Source organism: Thalassophryne amazonica, chromosome 8, assembly GCF_902500255.1.
Source record: "Thalassophryne amazonica chromosome 8, fThaAma1.1, whole genome shotgun sequence".
Taxonomy (NCBI): Eukaryota; Metazoa; Chordata; class Actinopteri; order Batrachoidiformes; family Batrachoididae; genus Thalassophryne; species Thalassophryne amazonica.
The window spans coordinates 42,170,956-42,198,499 of record NC_047110.1 but is presented as its reverse complement, the minus strand read 5'-3'; the positions used below and the strand labels follow the sequence as shown (position 1 = coordinate 42,198,499).

Here is a 27,544-nt window from a genome sequence, read left to right as displayed (position 1 = left end):
ATATATATATATATATATATATATATACACCTTTTGCCTTATATTAGTGTTTTCATTGATTGGGCCGAGCTTTTATCTCTCAAACTTTTGTGGTACTTAGTCCAGTTGTTGTCATAGAATGTTTTTAATTCTTTGTTGATTTGTGCTTCTGTAATTTTCAGAGTTTTATTTCACCAAGAACATTTTTGTGAAGAACATTTAAAGCATAACATCCATTTAGCAAGGTATTATCTGTCAAAATATTTGGATATTTTTCCTTCAAATTTATTTTTTAACTCTCCCACTGAGAGTTTTACTTGACAGTTTCAGTTTTACTTATTATAAGAAAGAGTCACAAAAGCATACCAAGGTAAATCTTTCGTTATTAACTGAGTTCAGTCAGTGGTGAATAGCTGGAACACCTGTTGACATTAATGTGAACATTTGTAGGTAAACACTGAGTGTTAAGCCCAGTCTTGCTAATCAGTAGCTCATGGTCTGACGTCATTGAGGATACATCAAACTCCATATTATTTTTCCATGGTGCGTAATCTGAGCACAAAGTGCAGTATGCAGATGGGTTGTATTTAGTCAGTTAGTCATGGCTGTGTTCAAGTCCTATTTAGATGAGTTCATGGGCTCCATGATCAGACTCATTGCTTTTCTGAGTGGTATTTGCTGAAACCTGGCATACTGCTATTTAGATAACTCAGCAAATAGTAGAAGTGAGAGGTTTTCTGGTGAGAGAACAAATCTGCACATAAAGTGTGAAAGTGTGCATGAGATAAACCATGTAAGAGACTTGTTGGAGCACCTCTACCCCATCTTCACTTCTCCATGTCCCATGGGGCACAGAAAGCACCCCCACTGCTCCCGTGCCCATCTTGGGGCTCCTTAGATGAGCCCGGGGAGGAAGAAAACCATCACAAAAATATGGTAGACATCAGCATTATTAAAGATTTGTACTTTAACAATAGTTTCCCCATTTAATTTCATTTATCATTTTTGCTGTTGATCACCGTGTATGTGTGTTGTGATCCCACCTGTGTAAGCATTTATGAGTGAATAGAAAAACTCAGCATTTGACTTTAAACAAGATTTTTGCTGGACTATGTCTTAGTGGATTTCTGCTGTCAAACAATAGCAATGTGCCAGCACTTTACCTGACCACATATCATTTTAACACCAACCCATACATGGATACAGAGATGGGCACAAGTCACAGTTAATGTGGGTGCTGAGTATGAATATGACATCTGCACTGATTGAAAACAATGACAAATGCACTGTGGTGTGTGTGCCCTGCTTTGATTAGAACCCAGAGGCTGGGTTGCACCAACATAGTTTAAATTAAACCTAGTTTAGGCCTAAACTGAATTTAGTAAATCCATGTTTAAACTGGGTTTAAATTAATCTGAGATGTGTTGCACATCTTAAATTTAAACCTGGATTACCTAAACTGGTTTAATCAAGGATTAAAATAAACTTAAATATGTTCATCAGCCGCCATTAATGGGTATGGTCAAATGTATGCATAAATAGACAAAACATACAACTAACATTGACTGTAAACAAACAAACGATGACACATTGAATTATATAATAATATAATGGGCCGTTGCGTTCAGTGCTCTGGAATGGCCTGTTTGATATACAACCCCTGGCAAAAATTATGGAATCACCGGCCTCGGAGGATGTTCATTCAGTTGTTTAATTTTGTAGAAAAAAAGCAGATCACAGACATGACACAAAACTAATGTCATTTCAAATGGCAACTTTCTGACTTTAGGAAACACTATAAGAAATCAGGAAAAAAAATTGTGGCAGTCAGTAACGGTTACTTTTTTAGACCAAGCAGAGTATGGACTCACTCAATTCTGAGGAATAAATTATGGAATCACCCTGTAAATTTTCATCCCCAAAACTAACACCTGCATCAAATCAGATCTGCTTGTTAGTCTGCATCTAAAAAGGAGTGATCACACCTTGGAGAGCTGTTGCACCAAGTGGACTGACATGAATCATGGCTCCAACACGAGAGATGTCAACTGAAACAAAGGAGAGGATTATCAAACTCTTAAAAGAGGGTAAATCATCATGCAATGTTGCAAAAGATGTTGGTTGTTCACAGTCAGTTGTGTCTAAACTCTGGACCAAATACAAACAACATGGAAAGGTTGTTAAAGGCAAACATACTGGTAGACCATGGAAGACATCAAAGAATCAAGACAGAAAACTTAAAGCAATATGTCTCAAAAATTGAAAATGCACAACAAAACAAATGAGGAACGAATGGGAGGAAACTGGAGTCAACATCTGTGACTGAACTGTAAGAAACTGCCTAAAGGAAATGGGATTTACATACAGAAAAGCTAAACGGAAGCCATCATTAACACCTAAACAGAAAAAAAACAAGGTTACAGTGGGCTAAGGAAAAGCAATCGTGGACTGTGGATAACTGGATGAAAGTCATATTCAGTGATGAATCTCAAATCTGCATTGGGCAAGGTGATGATGCTGGAACTTTTGTTTGGTGCCGTTCCAATTAGATTTATAAAGATGACTGCCTGAAGAGAACATGTAAATTTCCACAGTCATTGATGATATATGGGGCTGCATGTCAGGTAAAGGCACTGGGGAGATGGCTGTCATTACATCATCAATAAATGCACAAGTTTATGTTGATATTTTGGACACTTTTCTTATCCCATCAATTGAAAGGATGTTTGGGGATGATGAAATCATTTTTCAAGATGATAATGCATCTTGCCATAGAGCAAAAACTGTGAAAACATTCCTTGCAAAAAGACACATAGGGTCAATGTCATGGCCTGCAAATAGTCCGGATCTTAATCCAATTGAAAATTTTTCGTGGAAGTTGAAGAAAATGGTCCATGACAAGGCTCCAACCTGCAAAGCTGATCTGGCAACAGCAATCAGAGAAAGTTGGAGCCAGATTGATGAAGAGTACTGTTTGTCACTCATTAAGTCCATGCCTCAGAGACTGCAAGCTGTTATAAAAGCCAGAGGTGGTGCAACAAAATACTAGTGATGTGTTGGAGCGTTTTGTTTTTCATGATTCCATAATTTTTTCCGCAGAATTGAGTGATTCCATATTTTTTTCCCTCTGCTTGGTCTAAAAAAGTAACCATTACTGACTGCCACAATTTTTTTTTTCTTGATTTCTTATAGTGTTACTTAAAGCCAGAAAGTTGCCATTTGAAATGACTTTAGTTTTGTGTCATGTCTGTGATCTGCTTTTTTTCTACAAAATTAAACAACTGAATGAACATCCTCCGAGGCCGGTGATTCCATAATTTTTGCCAGGGGTTGTATTTGTAAACACTGTCGCATGCCAGCCGTTACATTGTATCACTCTGGCAGTGAAGATGGCACCTCGTCAAAGGGCATCCAATTTTTCTTCTTTTGAGAAAAATTTACTGGCAGGGCTAATGGGGGAATTTGGGAAAATTATAGAGGACAAAAAAACTGATAATTTAACGACAGAAAAGAAGGAGCAGGCATGGGCATCATTAACGGAGAGATTCAATGGGGCAACGGGAATAAAGGAGGCCAGGGACAAGGCTCAGCTGAAAGGCTGCTGGAAGAATTTAAAAAGCAAGGCAAAATCCTGCTGTAGAATTCAACAGGGTTTAGCCTATCTCGAATATTTCTGCGTGGAACTCTATCTTGTAACTCAAGCAGAAGAACAGCAGCAGCCATGTTGTCCGAATAACTAATTTAAACCTCCTCCAGGGGTGGTTTATATTAAACAGGCAATCCAGGTTTATCCTTGGGTTAAAATCACTGGTGCAACAGACTCACAATTAATCTAAGTTTAAGTAGGCTATTAAATGTTGTGAAAGTGTAGGGACACGGACCCACAACAGGGGGCGTAAATGAACGGACAATGGAGGAAGTCAAATATCAACACTTTACTGTTGTGAAACAAGCACAACAATCACAACCAATAATAATAATTGTAGCGATAAGTCGATCACAACGGTGTCGTGTGGGCAGGCTCGAAGGTAGGAGACGTCCGTCCAAGCCGAACCGGAACCACACGATTTCCTCCGCCACCGAACCCCGGGAATACTGGAGCCGCCAAGTCCCGAACTCCAGGTGGCCACTGCCTCCGCTTGTCGGATCCGGTACTGCTGGCGAGGAACAGAAACAGTCAGATGTGGGTGCGTCTGCACCCAGCAACACGTGGGGTGAAACACCACCTCCACCTCTAGTCAGGAAAAACACTGCAGGAATGTAAGTACTTATCCGTGTAGCAATCTCCTGCTGTTCTTCTCTCTGTACAAAGGCAAAAAGTATTTTCTAGTCAAAGAATAATTCGCTGGCTGGATATGTTACCTTCTGGGTCGAATGATATCTCGGCAAAAAGGTGGAGATGTCGTCTGGCTGATATACCGACACTGATCCGATGAATGGTGACAGCTGTCAAAGATGATGAGCGGCAGCTGTCACTCTGGCTGCTCCTGTGAGGCGGCAGCGCCCTCTGGTGCCTGGAGCCCGCACTCCAGGCAGGGTGCCCTCTGGTGGTGGTGGGCCAGCAGTACCTCCTCTTCAGCGGCCCACACAACATTAAATCTGAGATTAGCCATGGATTAGATTTAACCAGAGATTAGTGGAAACTAAATTTAAACTAAGATTAAGTTTGGTGCAACATGACTAAAAAGTAAACTGAGATTAAATGTAGATTAAAGTTTAAACCACGCTGGTGCAACCCAGCCAGAGAGTTTTAAATGGCTTGAGATTCCTAGTATTTTCCTCAGTTATTTTGTTTAGAATAATTTGCACTGTTTTGTTTTTGATGTGCATATTGATAAAACTGATTCCTAAAGTCTGTTATTATTATTATTATTATTATTATGTTAAGGCCAGTGAGTTTCATGCTTCATTCACCAACCCAAACAAAGTTTCCACTGAAATATGAAAAGTTAATACGGTCAGAAGAGACTGAATAGCAACACCAAATCAGAAAAAAAGTTGGGACGGTATGGAAAATGAAACATAAAAAAAAAAAAAAAAAAAAAAAAATCTGCAGTGATTCTCACATTTATTTTGACATCTGTCTCATTGTAAACAATATAGGAACACAAGATATTCAATGTTTTCTGTGGTCAAGTTCATTGGCGAGAAGCTCACTCATGGTACGGGGTGTCCTAAACTGGAAGTGCCAAAATTCAAGTCCACAGTAAAACAGGAAATGTTCAAATGTCAAACACTTCCTGGATTGACAGACGAGATCCCGTGGAATATCGCGGGAACTCAATAGCAAGCTCACACTCAAACAGGAAGTGCCAAATTCTCAGTCACAGTGAAACAGGAAATGTTGAACACTTCCTGGCATGGGTGGAGCTAGAGCGGAGGCCGGGGTTTCACTGGACTCCCCTGAAATCTGATTGGACACAGATGATTGACATGTCACAGCACCACATGTCTGGTTGAAAGCGCTGCATTTTCAAATCAGTGAAACATTGACCGCTAGGTTCCTCCTGTCCAGTAGTTTGTGCTGTGTACCACAAAAAGTTCTAATCCACCTTAGTAGAAAAAGAAAAATGTTTGCTTCAGATTTGAACTGAACACATCCTTTGAACCATGGACTTCTAATCACATCAAATTTATATTGGTGAGTAAACTACCATATTTTATGCAAGAAATGAGGTCCTAAAAGCAGCATTTCTCCTTTCATTCGGGTTGCCTTATATACATACACATGTTTAAGCTAACAAGACAGCCGCTGGTTCATGGTCTGTTGACTTATTAGTGCAGCAGATAATGAAAACAGTCCTTCAAATGGTGATACAAGCATCAAATTCAGCACAAATACAGCTGGAGCAAAATTAATGGAGCAACTTTAACTTTTGACCCCTGTACAAACTGAAACTGACCTTTGTCACCATTCTTATCATTTATCATTTTTCACTTGTTTCCATCCCCTCACTTGTCTAAAGAAAACTGGCAATATAACAGATTATTTTTTACAGGTTTTAGCAAGTTTTAGAGATTTGCTTTCAGTTTGAGGAAGATAATTTTAGACATTTTTATTCTTTGTTTGGAATAAACAAATTAAAATGTGTGAAGTTCCAAGTGCTCCAATACTTTTGGAGGGCACACTATCCTAACCTTATGATGAGTGCGGTATTATTACTGTTTTGTTTAAGAATGTTTAATTTTCACTGTTGCTGCACTTTGCGTCAGATCATAGTCATATCGTATATCATATTGATATTAAAATTCAGTAAGGTATATCTTCTATTATATATTTCCAAACTAAGGTGGAACTATACTAGTGTTTACTAAGGTACAACTAAATATCTTTAAAGAAAAAAAAAAAAAAAAGAGTCAAGCCACTTAGGTGACTGGTCTTGAGAACCAGGGATGATTGGTTGAAAAGCTTTTGTATCCCATGAGAACTCTCCCTACCCACCTAAGCGGCTCAAGAATATGGACAGCATGTATATAAGTGATATTTACATGACAATTTATATGACAATATTAAGATATGATAATTTGGCCATATTGTACAGCCCTACTGTCAACTAGCTGAAAACTTTGAATATGAATTTACCGCTACATAAAAAAATGCTTAAAGCGGCAGGGGGTTAAGAGGGCTGTAATTAGGGGGGTCAGCTGAAAAGCAAAAAAGAAAAAAAGAAAATGCTTAAAAAGGTGGGGAGTATGGGGGACAGAGCCCCTCCAGAAGCTGAAAGGCAAAATAAGGAAAATGCTTAAAAAGACTGGGGAAGCTGAAAGATTTTAGTCATGCTCATGCTCCCAAGAACAATTTTACTGAAAAAAGTCTGAAGGACCTAAAGGACATGGTTAGATGGCGAGGACCTTTTCCAGGCATGTGAGAGGCAAATAAAGAAAAATGCTTAAAGTAGACCTGCATTGAAATAAATGTGGTCAGATGTCAGAAAGAAATAGCTGATATGTATTTATAAGACCCTTATGAATGCAGTAAAGTAAATCTGCAAGCCTAAATTTGTAATTCAGCTGAGAAATCTTCATTTAAAAATGACAAATCTGCAGCTAAAATTTGGCCCTCCGGGAAAACTGTTTGTACATCCAGGACATTGCCGTGACGTAAGGGAGAAGACAGAGCGCTAGCGCCTTCAGTCCGATCCCGCGCGTTCAGTGAATGCAATACTAGTTATTTCTCTATTGGAATTGATTTTATCTGTTAGTAATGTTACTGTTATACACATCCTGGTTTCAACATCCAAAAGTAAGCTGCAATGAATGCGAGATACAGCTCTGCATGCTCAGATCAGCGGTGACATGTACAGCAGGCGACGTTCTTCCCCGACCCTTGCTGCGCCAGCCCAATCGCTAGCGCAGCATGCGAACGGGTCATCGCAGTAACCCCGACCCCAGCCCTTCCCCGTGAGAAATACTGGCTTGCATGGAGTGCCTCTGTCTGTTCACTCATACTGTAGCTGCATTGATCCTACTTACATTGCAAAAAGACCCGAAAATATCATTTTTATGCAGTCCACAAACATTCAGTCTTAGAGCAAGATAATATAAAACTCATCAATAATTGTTTTTACGGGGAAATATGATCAAATATAGATCTAGTCTAAAGGCAAAACAATCATAAACAACCTTGAAACAGCGGTAGGCTAAAGACAGTAGATTTTCAATGCGACACCACTCAATCAAATGGGCATATGAAAAAGTCCCCAAAAATAATTTTCAGGCAAAAATAAAAGAAATGTATACTTACCAAACGTACCGCAAGACAATACGATGTTTTTTAAAAAAGTCAATCCTTCCGTATAGGACAATAAAAAGGTGCTTTTGTAAGAGATGCAAACTGATGTAAATCCACAAATTACAGTTGGCGTGCGCAATGCATGCTGGGATAGTGTCTTCTCTCTTACGTCTCAGCAACGTCCCGGATGTGATGACGGTTTTGTGGAGGGCCAAATTTTAGCTGTAAATTTGTCATTCTTAACCAAAGATTTCTCTGTTGAATGACAGATCTGGGCTTGCAGATTTACTTTACTACATTCAGAAGGATCTTATGTGTAAATATAAGTAATTTTTTGGTCCAAAGATCTGACTGCATTTATTTCAATGCAGGTCTACTTTAAAAAGGCCAGAAGCTGAAAGGTTTATGCTGTGCTAATGATGTGCTGAAGCATTTACTCAAAATAAAGTCTGAAGGACCTAAATGACATAGTGAGATGCTGACGAGCTTCGCTCATTCATGTCTGTGACATATGCATATTACACAGTATGTCCATTCCTGCATTTCACATCTGCTAAACATTCCCCAACAAACAGTTGGGATTGGGGCAATTCAGGGCTAGTAATGAGGTTTAAAAACAATAATAAAGGGGCATTATCATGTTGAAGGATTTATCTCTGAATATTAAGTTTATAATCCCCTATAGTACATACACCTGATGATATTTTAGCATATGGGAGGCATTCAATCACCCTAAACACTACTGTTGCTGACTTCTCAGTCCTTGAGATGAAATTTGTCAAAATATGATGGACCACCTGCTCCCAGCTCCAGGTAGTTCAATGCTCTGCTGACCAAAAGCCATGACTGCCAAGCATGCACAAATTGTGTGTGTTACCAGGTTGGGATTTTTTTAAAATTTATTTAGCTTAGCATTAAAAATGTATGGTAAAATATATTGAATATTTTGGGTGGTTATGTGTGCATTGTATTGGTTCTTGAACACAAGCTTTTGGTTAGACGCAGACACAGCTGGGCTCATTCCATCAACACAGCCAAATGAGAAAATGATCTGTGGACATTTGATATCATTCCTGCAATATTAAATATTTAACACCTTTTACAGCACTTTCCATGTCTGGGAACAACAGCGTAGACATGTAAACATAAAAACAATTCTTAAAATAAAATTTCAGCAACTGGAAAAAGTCACATGACAGCTGTCAGGTTAGAAATCACTGTTTTGCTCTGGACTTTTACCAAACTCTCATTGAGATTTGATTAGATTAGATTAGATAGAATTTATTGATCCCATGGTTCCAGCAGCATTGTATAGCAGCACACAGGGTGAGAAGCACACAGAGTATCAAAAGTGAAAGTAAAAAAGAAAAAACATTTGCAAATATATGCACCATATAAATACACCATATAAAATTCTCAGCCACTCTGGATTATACCAAAGGAAAAGGCCATGGTTAAGTTTTACAGAAAATATTTCAGAAATCATTAAAGAGGACGTGGATTGAGGTGCATCTGATGGTGAGCAAGTCAGACAAAAACAAATAAATAAAATTGAAAAATTATGATAATAAATGTGGACTGAATGCCGACAAACAACAAACACACACCAACAAAAGCCCAAATTTAACACAGAAGAAATATTCCTCGAAGACAGGGTGCAGACTAAAACATACAGCAGAAACAGAGGTAGCCCCACACCAACTGCTGGCTGTGGCGTGACAGGTGTGTGCTCACCTAAAAGAACTGAGAACCTGACCTCTTACTTCACTTCTGGTTTGGAAGTAAGAAATGCAACCAATTATAGGATTATATTTGTTGTTGGTGTCAGACATTGCATCCTGCACGATATGACAGAACACCTGTCAGGTTCAGTAATTGGCTCCACTTGTCTTGATAACTTGCTGGAATAATGTTAATGTCACTGCGTTTACACATAGCGACAAGTCACGAATGCCACGAAGTACACATTCTTGGCTGCTGATCACGAATGTGATTATTCGGGGCAGAGGCGTCAGGTGTCCTCAGGAACTGCTGCAACCTGTTACCACACGTTACGATTAATGGCACATGTTGCCGGAGAATTATCAGGAACCATTACGCACGTTCCGCGTAGCGCGTAACAGCGCATCCTTAAGTTCTGTCACGTTGTGAACAAGGTGAATTGTCTCCACACACACACCCATATTCATCCAACCGAATTCAGGTCGCTCCAGTTTTTCAGAAGAACTTTGTGACTGCATGCGTAGTAAGAGGAGGAGGACAGCGCCAGATGTGTGTCTTCATGCAGCTCTCGTCTGGCGCATTTTTCCAAACATCAGGCACATGCAGCAGGTAGAACACCTGCAGGAACGCGCTGAAGAGCACTGAAATTTGACTTTTAGCCGACTTGGTGTCAGCAATCAAACTGAATGTTGTGCAGCATGGTTAATTGTGCGCGCGCTTCTTCCTCCGCCGGACTGGAGATGGTGCAGAGATGTCTGGCTGCACGTGAGTCTCCTCTCGCTCCTCTGGTTGCTCAGACTCATTCTCCCGCTCATCGGTTACAGCAGCAGGTGGAACACCTGCAGGAGCGTCCTGAGGAGCTTCAGCAGGAACTGTGGACCGACATTTGGAGCCGAGTTTAATTGTGCGCACGTGACAGAAAACTGATTCGTCGTGGCGCGCTGTGAAATGTGACGCCGCGTTACAAGTCGTGTCAAAACTTGACAGTTTCCGTGTCACTTCGTAATAACGCGTGACAGTTTGAGCTCCAAGAACCATCACAGGAACCACTACGAACGTTGTCACGTTCTATTAAGGATCAATACTCATCAAGACGGATCAATACGCTCAGTTGCGACCTCCACGACGTGAGACGAAATGAGGGTGGTGTGTGACATTCGTGGAAGATTTTTTGACAGGCAAAAACATGCTCCACAAATATCAAGAATATCACGCACCAACACGCACTATTAAGAAACATATTCAGATGCATTAAGTCACATTAAGAATGTCAGGAATGTGTCACGAATGACAGAAAAATGACATTCGTAACACGTCTTGCTTATGTGTAAACGCACCTTAATGATGTTATTTCAGACAGGTGATGTCAACAGGTGACTGTAATGTGATGATTTGTTACAAGAGCAGTATCCACAAAAAGTTGAGTCTCTGAGGAGCAAAGACGGGCCGGGATCTACAATTTGTCAACAAATGCATGAGAAATTATTGAAATGTTTAAAAATGGTCCCCAATGAAAGATTGGAAGGGATTTGCATATTTCTCTCTGTACAGTTGTTCAATATCATTGAACATGTCCTGCAAATTTTGAAATGAAAAAATGCAACCCCATTGTGTTGCACACCTTAAGACATGGAAGAAATGCATGAAATATTATGGGTTCATACGAGGTCTGTTTAGAAAAGTATTGGACCTTTTTATTTTTTTCAAAAACCTGATGGATTTGAATCACGTGTTTGCATGAGCAAACCTTGAATCTTCGTGCGCATGCGTGAACTTTTTCAGGCCTGTCGATTGCGTCATTTCCTGGTAAGCAGCCTTTGTGTGGGACGTGTGCAGCGCGCTCGGCGGATTTTCATTTCAAGGAAAAAGATGGAACGACTTGCACAACGCCACATCAAATTTTGCCAGAAACTGGGCGACAGCTAGGTGGAAACCATTCGGATGATTCAGATGGCTTTCAGTGACTTTTCAGTCACTATCCAAGAAATTGTGGAAGAGGTGGGCATGTCACAACATGTCCTGTGAGACTTCAACACAAAGGCGCTTTTGGTCCGCCGTCAGCAGCTTCGTGCCGAAGCCATCGGCATGATTTTGACCGCCAATCTTTTCATGGTCAAATCTTCTGTCACAGTGGAATGTGCTGAAAAAGTGTTGATGTCCACCTCTTCTGCAATTTCTCGGACAGTCACACGACGGTCTCGCATCACCACAGCGTTCACTTTGGAAATGATCTGGTCATTTCAGCATGTTGATGGCCAACCAGAGCGCGGCTCGCTCTCCACCGTTGTGCTGATGTCTTTAAACCGGGTGTACCGCCCCTTAATCTGTGTGATGCCCAGAGGATCGTCACCGAAAGCCGTCTGAATAATCCTAATGGTTTCCACCTGGCTGTCGCCCAGTTTCTAGCAAAATTTGATGCGGCGCTGCTCCAGTCGTTCCATCTTTTTCCTTGGAATGAAAAAACGCTGAGCACACGACACACACCTCACACAAAGGCTGCTTACCAGAAAATGATGCAATCGACAGGCGTGAAAAAGATCACGAATGCACACGAAGGTGCAAGGTTTGCTCATGCAAGCACACGTGATTCAAATCCATCAGGTTTTTGAAAAAAATAAAAAGGTCCGATACTTTTCTAACAGACCTCGTATTGTCTGTAATGAAAAAAAGTCAAAGTAAATGTCAGAGTCACGTTCGTTTTTTGCATTTTCCATGCTGTCCCAGCTTCTTATGACTTGGGGATGTACTTTAAAACATGGATCTTCTAATAGTATATTGTGATTGCTCTCCTATCTCTCTGTGGGTGGTGTTTCCAGATCATTTAAGACAAAATAGGCCACAGTGTCTGTGAAGCCAAACTCAAAAAAAGAAGTTCAAAATAAGTTCAAACTAATGAGTGCTGTACACTGCATTAAATTAAGATTTAAAATTGGTAACTGCAGAAGTCAGCCTGTCTGAGAACCTGGCCCTCTTGCATTTTTGTGAACGTGGCCCCTTAGAGAACTGGGCCTCCTAATTTATTTTGTCTTTTCTTCTGTTTCCTATAATTTTATAGTTTTCTTATAGTGTCAGAAATTGGGATAACCTTTGAAGAGAGATATGGTACCAATACGCTGAACACTTTTAGGCATGCCAGAAAGAGGAAATCTAAAACAACTGAATAAAATAAAATTTAGACTGCTTTAAACTTTACAGATACATCATTACTGTCCATTTATGTGTTGCAATCTATTATCTAACTCCAAGATGATGTGTTCAGAAAAGATACCCACCCTTATTTTCAACCCAGTCTCACTGCAAATTAGTGATGGCATCACGAAAAGTGATTAAATGAGTTACTTTGTGATACTGTCACTGATTTCCTTGATGGTATCATGAAACTTGGGGCAAGAAGGGGGCGGGGGTGGGGGGTATGGTTAGGGTTAGGCTGAGGGTTAAAAAAAGTACATTTCTCAATGGTATCACAAAAGAAAAAAAAAGGCTAGGCTGCTTATTTTTTGGGTTTGTTAAAACTTGAGCAGTATATACTAAAGGTTTTTCAGTTGCTTCATCACACCACACTTTCAAGCATACTGACTTCATACAGTCTGTCAATTTGACATAGCATGTTATCTCGGTCCAAATATTCGTAGTGCTTTATTTATTTATTACTTTTATTTTTCCTGAGGATAGAAACATTAATAAAGAAAATAAAACACTTATAAAATGTATCATTTAAGATTTGTGTCCTCTATATCTACAACTAGTATGGCCATGTTTGATATATGCAAATACAGTCATTCTCCCTACTAATTATACATATGCTTATTCTTTTTATGTTAGATAAAAAATATTCCACTTTTATATTCCACATACAATGTTTACAAATATATTCAGAGCATTGAAAGTGAGTACTGTTATTCATATAATGTTATTAGTAAGAATATTATCCATGGTATAGCAACATAATTTCACTTAAATCATGTTGTATGATTTTAAAATAGTTTAAAGTTGTAATTGATTTGTGTATGCACCTCACACGATGAATCTGTATAGTGTATGCTGTTTTCCAATTGCCAGTAAAATGTTAAAAGGAATGTAACATGGTATGGAGTTTGGGTGTTCTCCCAATTCCTTGCGGGTGAACCAGCTTCCTCCCTTTCCACAGATGTGCAGGTTGGGTAAATTTCTGACTCTAAATTGACCATACGTATGAGCGAGAGTGTGCGTCTGTCTATATGTGCCGTCCTGTGATAGACTGAGCTTGTTCAAGGTGTACGCTGCCTCTTGCCCAGTGATTGCTGGGATAGGCTCCAGTCCCTTCTCATCCTCGACTGGTACAGTGAGTATAGACAATGGGTGGTTTGAATGAATAAGTTTTCTTTTATAATCTTACAGACTTGTGCTTTTGACTCATCTGAAAAGTAAATTTAGTTAATCACCACAGATCTGATGGAATTTCCAAGACACAGAGTTCACTTCTCCAATGGGTCATGTTCTCTTGTGTTCATTCAAATATATTGTATACTATTGTTGTCAGCCAACTATTTGCACTGTAAAACTTTAGTGGTACAATGGCATCCTGTACAGAGAATCGAGCAACACTCCCTCTATAGGTGTTGTAAATTGAGCTTTTCTGTTGCAACATGTGCACTTTTGGTGCATGTCAATCCCACCCTGTGAAACTGCTGCCTCTCCCCACATTTCTAAAGAGACAGCGATCACCTCCAGACAGCAGCGTGTATACAAGGTGGTGGAGAATAGCAACTTTCCAGAAATTCTTATGCCCAAGAAATTATGTTCAAACACTGAAAAAGACCTTTGACCAAATGTTCAGTCATGCTGTTGTGTGTTTAGTGCGGCTTTCTGCTTTTGGCTTCATGACACCTTGCTGAAAAAATAAAAAATAAAAAAAAAATGAAGGGAGGTGTGAAAGGGAGGAGGAGTGGCTGAAGGGAAGCCAGTGTTTTGGTCTGGGATACTTTAGTGCAACATTTAATTTCATTAAATTGTTCATAGCACTTCTTGTTTCACCGCATGTGTGAGTAGACTGGTGTGATGGGAGTGTAGTTGTAGACAAATCTTACAACTGATATACAACATATCCAAATATCTGCTATTTACGATGTTAATGTGTTGTGTTAGTGACAGTGGGTGAAGCTACATCACAGCAGAGGTGGTCACGATTATGTTGATGCAGTCAATAAGTCCGACTTATAAATTATATTTTAGAAACAAGTCTTGAAGGTGGTGATAAAATGTTCCAGTGTTTTCTAGTGACTTTACAAAACTGAAGTCCAAAATCGCTCATAGACCTGGCAACACTGACTGCTGGTGAGCATGAGAGACAGCAGTGGAATATTTTTTACATATATTAAAAAGATGAAACCAAATGACAAAACTAGCATAACCTTCTAAAATATTGGCCCGACTGCAGCTCCCGTCAGTCTCCTTCCTGTGGCTGCTAACAAGAAGCTACACTCGCTGTTCACAAAGGCTGCAGGAGCTTCAATTGTTGAATGTCAGCCTTCAAAAACACTGTTCCACAGACTTCATTTTCACCGTCTTTTTTCTTTCATCCCTGACAAAAAAATAAGTTGGCCAAAGATGACTTTATGTCAAACCTAATCACAAACACAAAAGAGGAAGGAGCAGCACAGGGTCAGTACATTCAGTTAACGACAAAGCGATTAACAAGTGTGTTATTCTAAACATCCTTTGTGGGCATCTTTCATAATTAGAACCAGAGCAGTGTTGGATTTAGTGTCATCTAGTCTCACCTTCCTCAAAGCATCTGACTGAAATGAAGCCAAATCTGGAACATCAATCAATCAATCAATTTTATTTATATAGCGCCAAATCACAACAAACAGTTGCCCCAAGGCGCTTTATATTGTAAGGCAAGGCCATACAATAATTACGTAAAAACCCCAATGGTCAAAACGACCCCCTGTGAGCAAGCACTTGGTGACAGTGGGAAGGAAAAACTCCCTTTTAACAGGAAGAAACCTCCAGCAGAACCAGGCTCAGGGAGGGGCAGTCTTCTGCTGGGACTGGTTGGGGCTGAGGGAGAGAACCAGGAAAAAGACATGCTGTGGAGGGGAGCAGAGATCAATCACTAATGATTAAATGCAGAGTGGTGCATACAGAGCAAAAAGAGAAACACTCAGTGCATCATGGGAACCCCCCAGCAGTCTAAGTCTATAGCAGCATAACTAAGGGATGTTTCAGGGTCACCTGATCCAGCCCTAACTATAAGCTTTAGCAAAAAGGAAAGTTTTAAGCCTAATCTTAAAAGTAGAGAGGGTGTCTGTCTCCCTGATCCGAATTGGAAGCTGGTTCCACAGGAGAGGAGCCTGAAAGCTGAAGGCTCTGCCTCCCATTCTACTCTTACAAACCCTAGGAACTACAAGTAAGCCTGCAGTCTGAGAGCGAAGCGCTTTATTGGGGTGATATGGTACTATGAGGTCCCTAAGATAAGATGGAACCTGATTATTCAAAACCTTATAAGTAAGAAGAAGAATTTTAAATTCTATTCTAGAATTAACAGGAAGCCAATGAAGAGAGGCCAATATGAGTGAGATATGCTCTCTCCTTCTAGTCCCCGTCAGTACTCTAGCTGCAGCATTTTGAATTAACTGAAGGCTTTTCAGGGAACTTTTAGGACAACCTGATAATAATGAATTACAATAGTCCAGCCTAGAGGAAATAAATGCATGAATTAGTTTTTCAGCATCACTCTGAGACAAGACCTTTCTAATTTTAGAGATATTGCGTAAATGCAAAAAAGCAGTCTTACATATTTAATATGCGCTTTGAATGACATATCCTGATCAAAAATGACTCCAAGATTTCTCACAGTACTACTAAAGGTCAGGGTGATGCCATCCAGAGTAAGGATCTGGTTAGACACCATGTTTCTAAGATTTGTGGGGCCAAGTACAATAACTTCAGTTTTAGCTGAGTTTAAAAGCAGGAAATTAGAGGTCATCCATGTCCTTATGTCTGTAAGACAATCCTGCAGTTTAGCTAATTGGTGTGTGTCCTCTGGCTTCATGGATAGATAAAGCTGGGTATCATCTGCGTAACAATGAAAATTTAAGCAATGCCGTCTAATAATACTGCCTAAGGGAAGCATGTATAAAGTGAATAAAATTGGTCCTAGCACAGAACCTTGTGGAACTCCATAATTAACCTTAGTCTGTGAAGAAGATTCCCCATTTACATGAACAAATTGTAATCTATTAGATAAATATGATTCAAACCACCACAGCGCAGTGCCTTTAATACCTATGGCATGCTCTAATCTCTGTAATAAAATTTTATGGTCAACAGTATCAAAAGCAGCACTGAGGTCTATCAGAACAAGCACAGAGAGGAGTCCACTGTCTGAGGCCATAAGAAGATCATTTGTAACCTTCACTAATGCTGTTTCTGTACTATGATGAATTCTAAAACCTGACTGAAACTCTTCAAATAGACCATTCCTCTGCAGATGATCAGTTAGCTGTTTTACAACTACCCTTTCAAGAATTTTTGAGAGAAAAGGAAGGTTGGAGATTAGCCTATAATTAGCTAAGATAGCTGGGTCAAGTGATGGCTTTTTAAGTAATGGTTTAATTACTGCCACCTTAAAAGCCTGTGGTACATAGCCAACTAATAAAGATAGATTGATCATATTTAAGATCAAAGCATTAAATAATGGTAGGGCTTCCTTGAGCAGCCTGGTAGGAATGGGGTCTAATAGACATGTTGATGGTTTGGATGAAGTAACTAATGAAAATAACTCAGACAGAACAATCTGAGAGAAAGAGTCTAACCAAATACCGGCATCACTGAAAGCAGCCAAAGATAACGATACGTCTTTGGGATGGTTATGAGTAATTTTTTCTCTAATAGTTAAAATTTTATTAGCAAAGAAAGTCATGAAGTCATTACTAGTTAAAGTTAAAGGAATACCCGGCTCAATAGAGCTCTAACTCTTTGTCAGCCTGGCTACAGTGCTGAAAAGAAACCTGGGGTTGTTCTTATTTTCTTCAATTAGTGATGAGTAGTAAGATGTCCTAGCTTTACGGAGGGCTTTTTTTATAGAGCAACAGACTCTTTTTCCAGGCTAAGTGAAGATCTTTTAAATTAGTGAGACACCATTTCCTCTCCAACTTACTGCTTTAAGCTGCGAGTTTGTGAGTTATACCACGGAGTCAGGCACTTCTGATTTAAAGCTCTCTTTTTCAGAGGAGCTACAGCATCCAACGTTGTCTTCAATGAGGATATAAAACTATTGATGAGATACTCTATCTCACTTACAGAGTTTAGGTAGCTACTCTGCACTGTGTTGGTATATGGCATTAGAGAACATAAAGAAGGAATCATATCCTTAAACCTAGTTACAGCGCTTTCTGAAAGACTTCTAGTGTAATGAAACTTATTCCCCACTGCTGGGTAGTCCATCAGAGTAAATGTAAATGTTATTAAGAAATGATCAGACAGAAGGGAGTTTTCAGGGAATACTGTTAAGTCTTCAATTTCCATACCATAAGTCAGAACAAGATCTAAGATATGATTAAAGTGGTGGGTGGACTCATTTACATTTTGAGCAAAGCCAATTGAGTCTAATAATAGATTAAATGCAGTGTTGAGGCTGTCATTCTCAGCATCTGTGTGGATGTTAAAATTGCCCACTATAATTATCTTATCTGAGCTAAGCACTAAGTCAGACAAAAGTTCTGAAAATTCACAGAGAAACTCACAGTAACGACCAGGAGGACGATAGATAACAACAAATAAAACTGGTTTTTGGGACTTCCAATTTGGATGGACAAGACTAAGAGTCAAGCTTTCAAATGAATTAAAGCTCTGTCTGGGTTTTTGATTAATTAATAAGCTGGAATGGAAGATTGCTGCTAATCCTCTGCCTCGGCCCGTGCTACGAGCGTTCTGGCAGTTAGTGTGACTCGGGGGTGTTGACTCATTTAAACTAACATATTCATCCTGCTGTAACCAGGTTTCTGTAAGGCAGAATAAATCAATATGTTGATCAATTATTATATCATTTACTAACAGGGACTTAGAAGAGAGAGACCTAATGTTTAATAGACCACATTTAACTGTTTTAGTCTGTGGTGCAGTTGAAGGTGCTATATTATTTTTTTCTTTTTGAATTTTTATGCTTAAATAGATTTTTGCTGGTTATTGGTGGTCTGGGAGCAGGCACCGTCTCTACGGGGATGGGGTAATGAGGGGATGGCAGGGGGAGAGAAGCTGCAGAGAGGTGTGTAAGACTACAACTCTGCTTCCTGGTCCCAACCCTGGATAGTCACGGTTTGGAGGATTTAAGAAAATTGGTCAGATTTCTAGAAATGAGAGCTGCTCCATCCAAAGTGGGATGGATGCCGTCTCTCCTAACAAGACCAGGTTTTCCCCAGAAGCTTTGCCAATTATCTATGAAGCCCACCTCATTTTTTGGACACCACTCAGACAGCCAGCAGTTCAAGGAGAACATGCGGCTAAACATGTCACTCCCGGTCCGATTGGGGAGGGGCCCAGAGAAAACTACAGAGTCCGACATTGTTTTTGCAAAGTTACACACCGATTCAATGTTAATTTTAGTGACCTCCGATTGGCGTAACCGGGTGTCATTACTGCCGACGTGAATTACAATCTTACCAAATTTATGCTTAGCCGTAGCCAGCAGTTTCAAATTTCCTTCAATGTCGCCTGCTGTGGCCCCCGGAAGACAATTGACTATGGTTGCTGGTGTCGCTAACTTCACATTTCTCAAAACAGAGTCGCCAATAACCAGAGTTTGATCCTCGGCGGGTGTGTCGCCGAGTGGGGAAAAATGGTTAGAAATGTGAACGGGTTGGCGGTGTACACAGGGCTTCTGTTTAGGGCTACGCTTCCTCCTCACAGTCACCCAGTCGGCCTGCTTTCCCGGCTGCTCGGGATCTGCCAGAGGGAAACTAATGGTGACTAAGCTACCTTGGTCCGCACCAACTACAGGGGCCTGGCTAGCTGTAGAATTTTCCACGGTGCAGAGCCGAGTCTCCAATTCGCCCAGCCTGGCCTCCAAAGCTACGAATAAGCTACACTTATTCCAAGTACCATTACTGCTAAAGGAGGCCGAGGAATAACTAAACATTTCACACCCAGAGCAGAAAAGTGCGGGAGAGACAGGAGAAGCCGCCATGCTAAATCGGCTAAGAGCTAGTAGCTGCACTAAGCTAGCGGATTCCTAAAAACACACAAAGTGAATAATGTTGAAAGTGAAACATGGTTGAACAACTGTAATCAAAGCTTTCATGAAAGGTATTTCGAAATAAGGAAATCATCTGAGATAACCTGACATTCACAGGTCACTACATTAGGAAGAAAATAAGAATGAGTACTGCTGTAAGGAGTTGCCTGTAAAGGGATGGCAGCATTGGAAGTCCTGGTACTCTACAGCCTTGTGGCATTTTTGAGTGGCGTCTGTCACCTTGGCACACAGGAGTTCCAGGCTGCCTGACATGGATGAGCAGAGGCTCGAGGTTGGTGTCTTTGCAATAGACAGCCGAATAGTAAATAGTATGTATGTTAAATAGTATGTAGCCGAAGGGACATACTAGCTTTCAGTTATTAATTATTTCATTGCAAGAATTATTTATTTATTGAAGGAAACAATTTTTAAATTGGTTTATTTGCCTTGCAATTAGAGTCCCCTGCCAGTAGGGAGTGCTACAGCCCCCTCAGCAGCCCTACGTCAAGCATCCCTGTTTCTCAAAGTTGTTAGCCTGCAGTACAAACTAGCAGACAGCGTATAAAAGATCTTCTACTTTATTTTTCTTTTATGCTCCAGCTGCACTGAAAAATACAAGAGGCAAAGTACATGTGTAACGTTTGGGCAACTCTATCAATATGGCGGCCTACAGGGCGGCTCCCATGGAGATATGAAGAGATCATTATAAGCTTATGAAAATATATTGAATCATTGTTGCATGTAATTAATTATACACTACTGGAAGCGATGGGTTTGAATGACATAAAATTTTTGCTAATAGGTATCCCCTTTCCTTTCAAACACACATACCGTGGCTTTAATGTGGTGCAGTATTCATCTGGCAGGACACCAGAGACACAGAGAAGATGCAGAACAAGGAGCAAGGCCCAGTCAGAGCAACAATAATGACGGGACTGAGATCCTGTACACTTTCCCCAGAACTAGATAAATTTAATCATGGTAGATGAGGATCAACCCCCCCCCCCCCCCACATCATTCTGTGGGAGTTTTGTGAAACACTCCACAGTAACAAACCTCACTCACTCATCTTCTACTGCTTACTCCAATTAAGGATCAGGGGTGCTGGCGCGTATCCCAGCAGTCACAGGGCATGAGTCGGGGTACACCCTGGACAGGACGCCAGTCTGTCGCAGGGCCACATATAGACAAACAAACACATTCACATGCATATGCACAGCTACGGACAATTCCTAACCTGCATGTCTTTGGATGTGGGAGGAAGCTGGAGCAGCCGGAGAGAACCCACACAAACAAGGGCAGAACATAAAAACTCCACAAAGAAAGGGCACTGGTGGGACTCGATCCCATGACCTACTGGCTGTGAGGCAAAAATCATGGCACAAGATTGCTGTTGAGATTTTATGGTGTCACATCAGCCTGGGAGCTGATGTCTCTCACAGTGGATGAACTTATGAGCTCTTCAAGTAAACATAAGGCATGCAAACAAGTATGTTAGCAATGAGAGTCATGACATATGCACATTGCATACGCGGCGCAGTGAAAGTAAAGTTTAAATAGAACCTCACTGTGCTTTCACGGACAGGGACATGCACGTCCATGCACAGCAGGATGTTTATTTAAAAATGGAATTCAAGTGACATTTGTGCAGTGATCATGCTGTTGATTAGTGTTTAGTCTTTTTTATGTGTGAGTAGACAGGGTTTTTTTTTGTTGAATAATCACAGCCACTTCCAGTGGAGGGACTGAACATCAGTCAGCTACCACGGCACGACTACAGGACTACTTGCCGTGTCACCTTGTCAGGCACTTACACAGACACAATGCATCACAGCTACAAGTCCACCAGTGGCTCGCTCACTGTCTCCCGCTGAGACTCAGTGACTACGTTTACATGCAGCCAATAACCCTTTCATAACGGGAATATTAGCAATAACCGGTTGTGCACAGCCATGTAAACACCCGCAAAACCAGAATATGCTCATATTCCGGTTTTTAAAAACCCGAATAAGACCCCTGGGTTACTCCTTTTCTAACCCATCAGGTCATATAAACGCGCATCGGGATATCCCCATAGAAAGGAACATTATTTTGTGTTCTGCGCAAGTCCTATCTGCAAGGAATCTTGGTCTTTTGAGTACGGCAACTACTTAAGATACACTGTTTACATAAGATGTAAACAGTGCATTGTGTTCTGCATCCTTATCAGGTCGGCCAGTCGCTGGCACCGGTCGGCATATCACTGCGATTGCTCTCACTGCCTCCGCTGCACTTACCGTGTCTGCGGGCTCAGTAAACGCCGCAGCGGGCCACTCACACCGCCCCGCTCTCTGCTGTGCGCACCTGCGCCAAATCTGGCAACAGGTCCAGAGAATACGCTCGCTGTTTTGATGCGGAGGCAGCCCGCAGGAGAGAAAAGTGAGAAAAATGTTAATGTCTGTTTGAGAGAAGTGTGTAGTGAGGGGTTTTACACGAAGCAGGATTTGCACGAACGCCAGACCAAATCAAGCACCGGTGGAAGATGTGCGTCGCTGTTTAGATGGGGATATTCCAAATGATACTAATGACCATGTATACAGGAGTAACTCTGTCTGCTTAAGCATGTAAACGGGTTATTCCTAATGATTCAGAAACCAGAATATTGACCTTAACCCGAATATTAACGGCATGTAAACATAGTCATTGACACAGAGGGCGTCGACATTGTGCACACATTTAATGGCACGTGCATTCTACCCAGGCACATTTATGTACATGCACACTAACTGTGCACACACATACAAATGCATGCACAGAGGCAGAATAACACAATGCACACTCTGACACACAGTAGGGGAGGTGAAGCGGGGAGAGACGTCGTGACCGCCAGTTTGGCAGAAGCTCTCACAGTGGTGACGAATTCCACTTCCAAACAGATGATCAAACCGCCGTCTCACCTGCAGAGTGCGTGTCTGCACCAAATGCAGGTGCTTTTTATGAACGTAAAAGTCAGACACACTGTGCAGTATTACAATCCAGGTGAGGCAGAAATACAGTTTTCCATATAATGAGCACAAAAGATGGATTTTGACTCATAAAAAACATTTCCAGAATAGCAGAAAACTAATTAACCAGAAAATTATTTTTTTTAAAAAAAAGAATAGTCCACAAAACAGGTGAAACTGAAGGGCGGGGGCAGTGGGCAGTTGGTATGATTATTGAAATGCATCTGGTTAGTAGGTTGCAGTCGTGCTTGTCAGGTTCATAGGTGTTTGAACATCTGATTTTTGTGTTTCCCCTCTATGCACCATTAACAAAGTTGAAACAAAACAGTCAAGATGTGTTTGTAGTGGTGACTTCAAATTTAATTGAAGTTTTTCCACATTTTACTGAACATGACATGCACAAGTGCCAAAGGACACCTGCATTGGACTTCTAAATTAACTCTAAACCATGTTTTATCTGACCTTAATACTGCACAGTGCAGTTAGTGATTTGTTATTGATGTGTCCTTGCATAGTGGCTATTACCATGCATAACATTTGTGCTAAACATACTGACTAGAACAACCTCCTAAGACTGGTGCAGAATTGACAGAAACTGATATTAGGGGGAAAAACACGGGTTTATTCTGTCCACAGCAGTTTTGTGAACATCAGTGTCAAATAGAACCAATGAAATAAAGTGCCAAATATCTATTAACATGTTAATCAACAATTATTTCAGTGTGTCTATGTCAAGATTGGGCCTATGGGGGGAGAGGGGGAGGTATTGTGCTTATTGTGTTCTTTTTTCTCTGTTATGTTCGTTGGGGTTTTGGTGGAGCGACTTTTCTTGTCTAGTGCCTGGTGCTTGGCGTCTCCCTCCTGTCTCCTTTCCTGCTTGCCATGCCCTGTTCCAGATCCTTCCTCACACACCTTCTGCATTTCCTCCTAATCACTCCCTCTATTTAAATCACACCCTTTCCCTCACTAGTTTGTGAGATTGATGTGCCTTGTGCCTCTTTCAAGCCTGATTTTATCTTCAGAGTATTTAGTCCTGTTTTGTTACTACCAGTGTACTGACCAGTCTGCCTGCTTTTCAGATTTTGTCTCTGCCTGATGTTTCAGACACTGTTGCTCATAACGGCCAGCCTTTCTGTGTACCGAACAGAATGAATGAATGACTCAAGAATCACCCGCCTGACTCAAGATTAAACTCTGAAGCTTTAATGTCTGAATCCTGCATTTGTGTCCTACTATTGCAAACCATTGTGCTTGACAGTCTGCAGCACTTGGATTAGCTCTTAAGGGTTTTCAATGAAAACTGTCTACATTGTTTGGAAGACACATCCTGAAACATTAGGTGTACAGGTACTTTATGAGCAGTAGCATAGAGAGCAACAAGGAATGTTTATATGTACAGCAGGAAGAATTTAAAGTCTCATTGATTAGGATTATCAATCCCAGATACGCGGTTGAAGATGAGTGAGTGAGTGGTCACATTTAGGGCTAGAAGAAGGACCTTTATTGTACATACCTGAATCCATACAATGAAATTTGTCCTCAGCATTTAACCCATCGTAATTACCATTAGACACAATCCAACCACTAGGAACAGTGGGCAGCCACAGTCTGGCTCATGGAGATAAACTACAGTTGTCCACTCTGCCTTGGTCAGGGTCAGAGAAAGAAGCAGACCCTAATGAACATGCTTTTGACAGTGAGAAACACAGGAAACCACAGTACCTTGAGGAAATCCACGCAAACATGGGGAGAGCATGCAAACTCCACACAAAAAGGACCAGGGCATGGGTGGAATCAGACCCCAGACCTTCTTGCTGTGAGACAAGAGTGCTAACCACTGAACCACTGAGGGATAGGGTCAGGGTTAATGAAATGGCCATGTCTGTAGAAACTTGAAGAGAAGGGACAGCATGGGGATGTCACATAATTAACTTACCCTTGTGAAGCACGTGTTGTGATTTGGTGCTATAATCAATAAATTTAATTGAATCAGAGGCATTATGTCTTCTGTACCTGTAATCACTGTCAAAAATGTGTGTATTAAAGACAGCTTGTTCAAAGTTGCTCTGCTGCACACATAAATCAAGCACCTGTTAAATACTTTTCTTTGAGAACTAGCTTGATTTAATAAGTGTCACAGAAGTACAACCCCAATTCCATTTCAGTTGGGACATTGTGTAAAATTTAAATAAAACAGAATACAATGATTTGTAAATCCTCTTCAACCTATATTCAATTGAATACACCACAAAGACAAGATGTTTAATGTTCAAACTGATAAACGTTATTGTTTTTGTGCAAAAGCGAAAGCCATACATTAACAACCATCAGTGCTGAAAGGTACATGCAGGTTTTGGAGCAACACATCCTGCCATCCAAGCAACGTCTTTTTCAGGGACGTTCCTGCTTATTTCAGCAAGACAATACCAAGCCACATTGTGCACATGTTACAATAGCGTGGCTTCGTAGTAAAAGAGTGCGGGTACTACACTGGCCTGCCTGCAGGCCAGACCTGTGGCCCATTGAAAATGTGTGACGCATTATGAAGTGCAAAATATGACAACAGAGACCCCGGACTGCTGAACAACTGAAGTCATACATCAAGCAAGAATGGGAAAGAATTCCACATACAAAGCTTCAACAATTAGCGTCCTCAGTTCCCAAACGCTTATTGAGTGTTGTTAGAAGGAAAGGTGATGTAACACAGTGATAAACATACCACTGTCCCAGCTTTTTTTAAACATGTTGCAGCCATCCATTTCAAAATGAGCAAATATTTGCACAAAACAATAAAGTTTATCAATTTGAACATTAAATATCTTGTCTTTGTGGTGTATTCAATTAACTATAGGTTGAAGAGGATTTGCAAATCATTGTATTCTGTTTTTATTTGCATTTTACGCAATGTCCCAACTTCATTGGAACTGGGATTGTAAAATGTGTGTGTATTTGAAGTAGCAGAGTTTTGTTATGTGTCGACGCGGGTTGAGGAGCGGACCTGCGTCTGACGGAACCCAGCGCTAAAATAACCAGAAAGCGGTTCCAATAACAAAAACAATTTATTTGTTTCACCCTCTGGTGCATAATAAAGTGTAGAAACTAAAACTGCGTCATTTTGGTGGAGTGAAGGCTGGCACGCTCTCCAGCGCCCAAAAGGATCGAAGCCCGGCGCTTCTGGACTCACTGTAACAGCCAAACACCCCCCAGGTGGACACGACAAACCGACTCTCTGTGAAGAATAGAAGAGGTGAGGTAAGTCAGCAGTTACAACTAATATCCTTCAAAAGACACACACTATCAGCAACACATTCAGGTCTGTATTTTAAGCTTTATGCAAATGAGCAGCTTCTCACAACAGGTGGAGGATCACTTATCCGCACGCCACAGCAGTGAGAAGCAAGCTGCACAATTCTCATCACAATTCAAATATACTACGTAACAAAATACCAAGTTACTATCAACAAGTAGTCAAACAATTAATCACCTCTGATGTGTGCTGACAGCATGTGTCCCTCACCCTTCCTGCTCACAGGCTCAATGTGTCAAACCCAGGCGCGGTCCTCAGTGTCTCACAAACGAACATCACAAGGTCGAGTTCCCGGCAATTCTGCTTGAATCACACATGGCTTAAATGCAGAACGCCATCTAATTATCTGCTTCAGCTGAAAGTCTTTAAGGTTGCATGTGAGCACCATCCACAGGTGCTGCACATGATGTTGATGAGGGTGAAGGACTCTTCAGTCAGCACCTTTTCCACAGACAAATCAGTTTCCATGCCACCTGGAGAGCAAAGAAAAGAAAAGAACACCAAAATGTCCAGCCACACCCCCCAACACACAACAAGTTTTGCACTAAAACACTTGTTTAAAGCTCAAACAATTAAATACAGCAAGTGACCTCTTACATATGTAAAACTGTATAAAAATGTTTGATTCATGATGTTTTTCATCTGGATTTTAACACCGAAGGAGCAGATTTTAAAATGAAATTTGTGTTGATGAAATCAGTGTTGTGAAAGTGTCGTGACACGGACCCACAACGGGGCGTAAATGAACGGACAATGGATAAGCCAAAAGTAACAATTTAATGTTGTGAATCACACAACGACTTACAGACAATAACAATATAGTGACTGTCAATCATACACCAGGTGACGTGTGGGCAGGCTCGACGATAGAAGACGCCTGGCGAGAGAAGAGCCGGATCCACACAGCTTCCACTGCCAACGGAGCTGAAGAACACCGGAGCCGCCAAGCCCTGCGCCCCAGGTGGCCACTGTCTTCAGCAGTCAGACCCGGTACTGCTGGCAGAGAACAGAGACAGTCCTGATGAGTGTGAGGTCGCACACTCAGTAATCCCACAGTCTGTATTCAGTAAGGAGGGAGCACCTCCACCTCCAATCACACACTCGTGCAGCTCCTGTCTAACCACTTATCTGGTTGGGGTGTGAAGCGAAGCCGTCGCTGATCACACCAAATGCCAATCCCACAGATAAGGCAATCACCACAGGAAAACGGCTGCAACAGAAGTTCAGACTATTACACAAGGTTTTTGTTCAGCAGAGAAAATTACCTGATTGGTAGTTGATTTCTCGGCGGGGAGGTGGAGTTGCAGTCCGGCCTTTAAGGTGGTGGTGATGATGTGGATGAGTGACAGCTGATGCTGATGACGAGTAACAGCTGTCACTCCCGGTTGCTATGACGCCCTCTCGTGCTTGAAGCCCGCACTTCAAGCAGGGCACCATCTGGTGGTGGTGGGCCAGCAGTACCTCCTCTTCAGCGGCCCACACAACAGGACCCCCCCCTCAACGGGCGCCTCCTGGCGCCCGACCAGGCTTGTCCGGGTGCTGCCGGTAGAAGTCGGCCAGGAGGGCCGGGTCCAGGATGAAGCTCCTCTTCACCCAGGAGCGTT

The 27,544-nt window shown here is 41.2% G+C and overlaps 1 protein-coding gene across 4 annotated transcripts in view; it reads left to right on the top strand.

Moving 5' to 3' along the window:
- shisal1b (shisa like 1b) overlaps positions 1-27,544 on the top strand; it is a 185,074-nt gene that overhangs the window by 6,054 nt on the left and 151,476 nt on the right. Inside the window, exon 2 of one of the 4 annotated variants that reach the window (XM_034176067.1) lies at positions 3,896-3,898. The exons of the other annotated variants lie outside the window; for them this stretch is intronic. The gene's annotated coding sequence lies outside the window, so the exon portion shown is untranslated. The remainder of the gene's footprint in view (positions 1-3,895; positions 3,899-27,544) is intronic. 4 annotated transcript variants of the gene reach the window in all.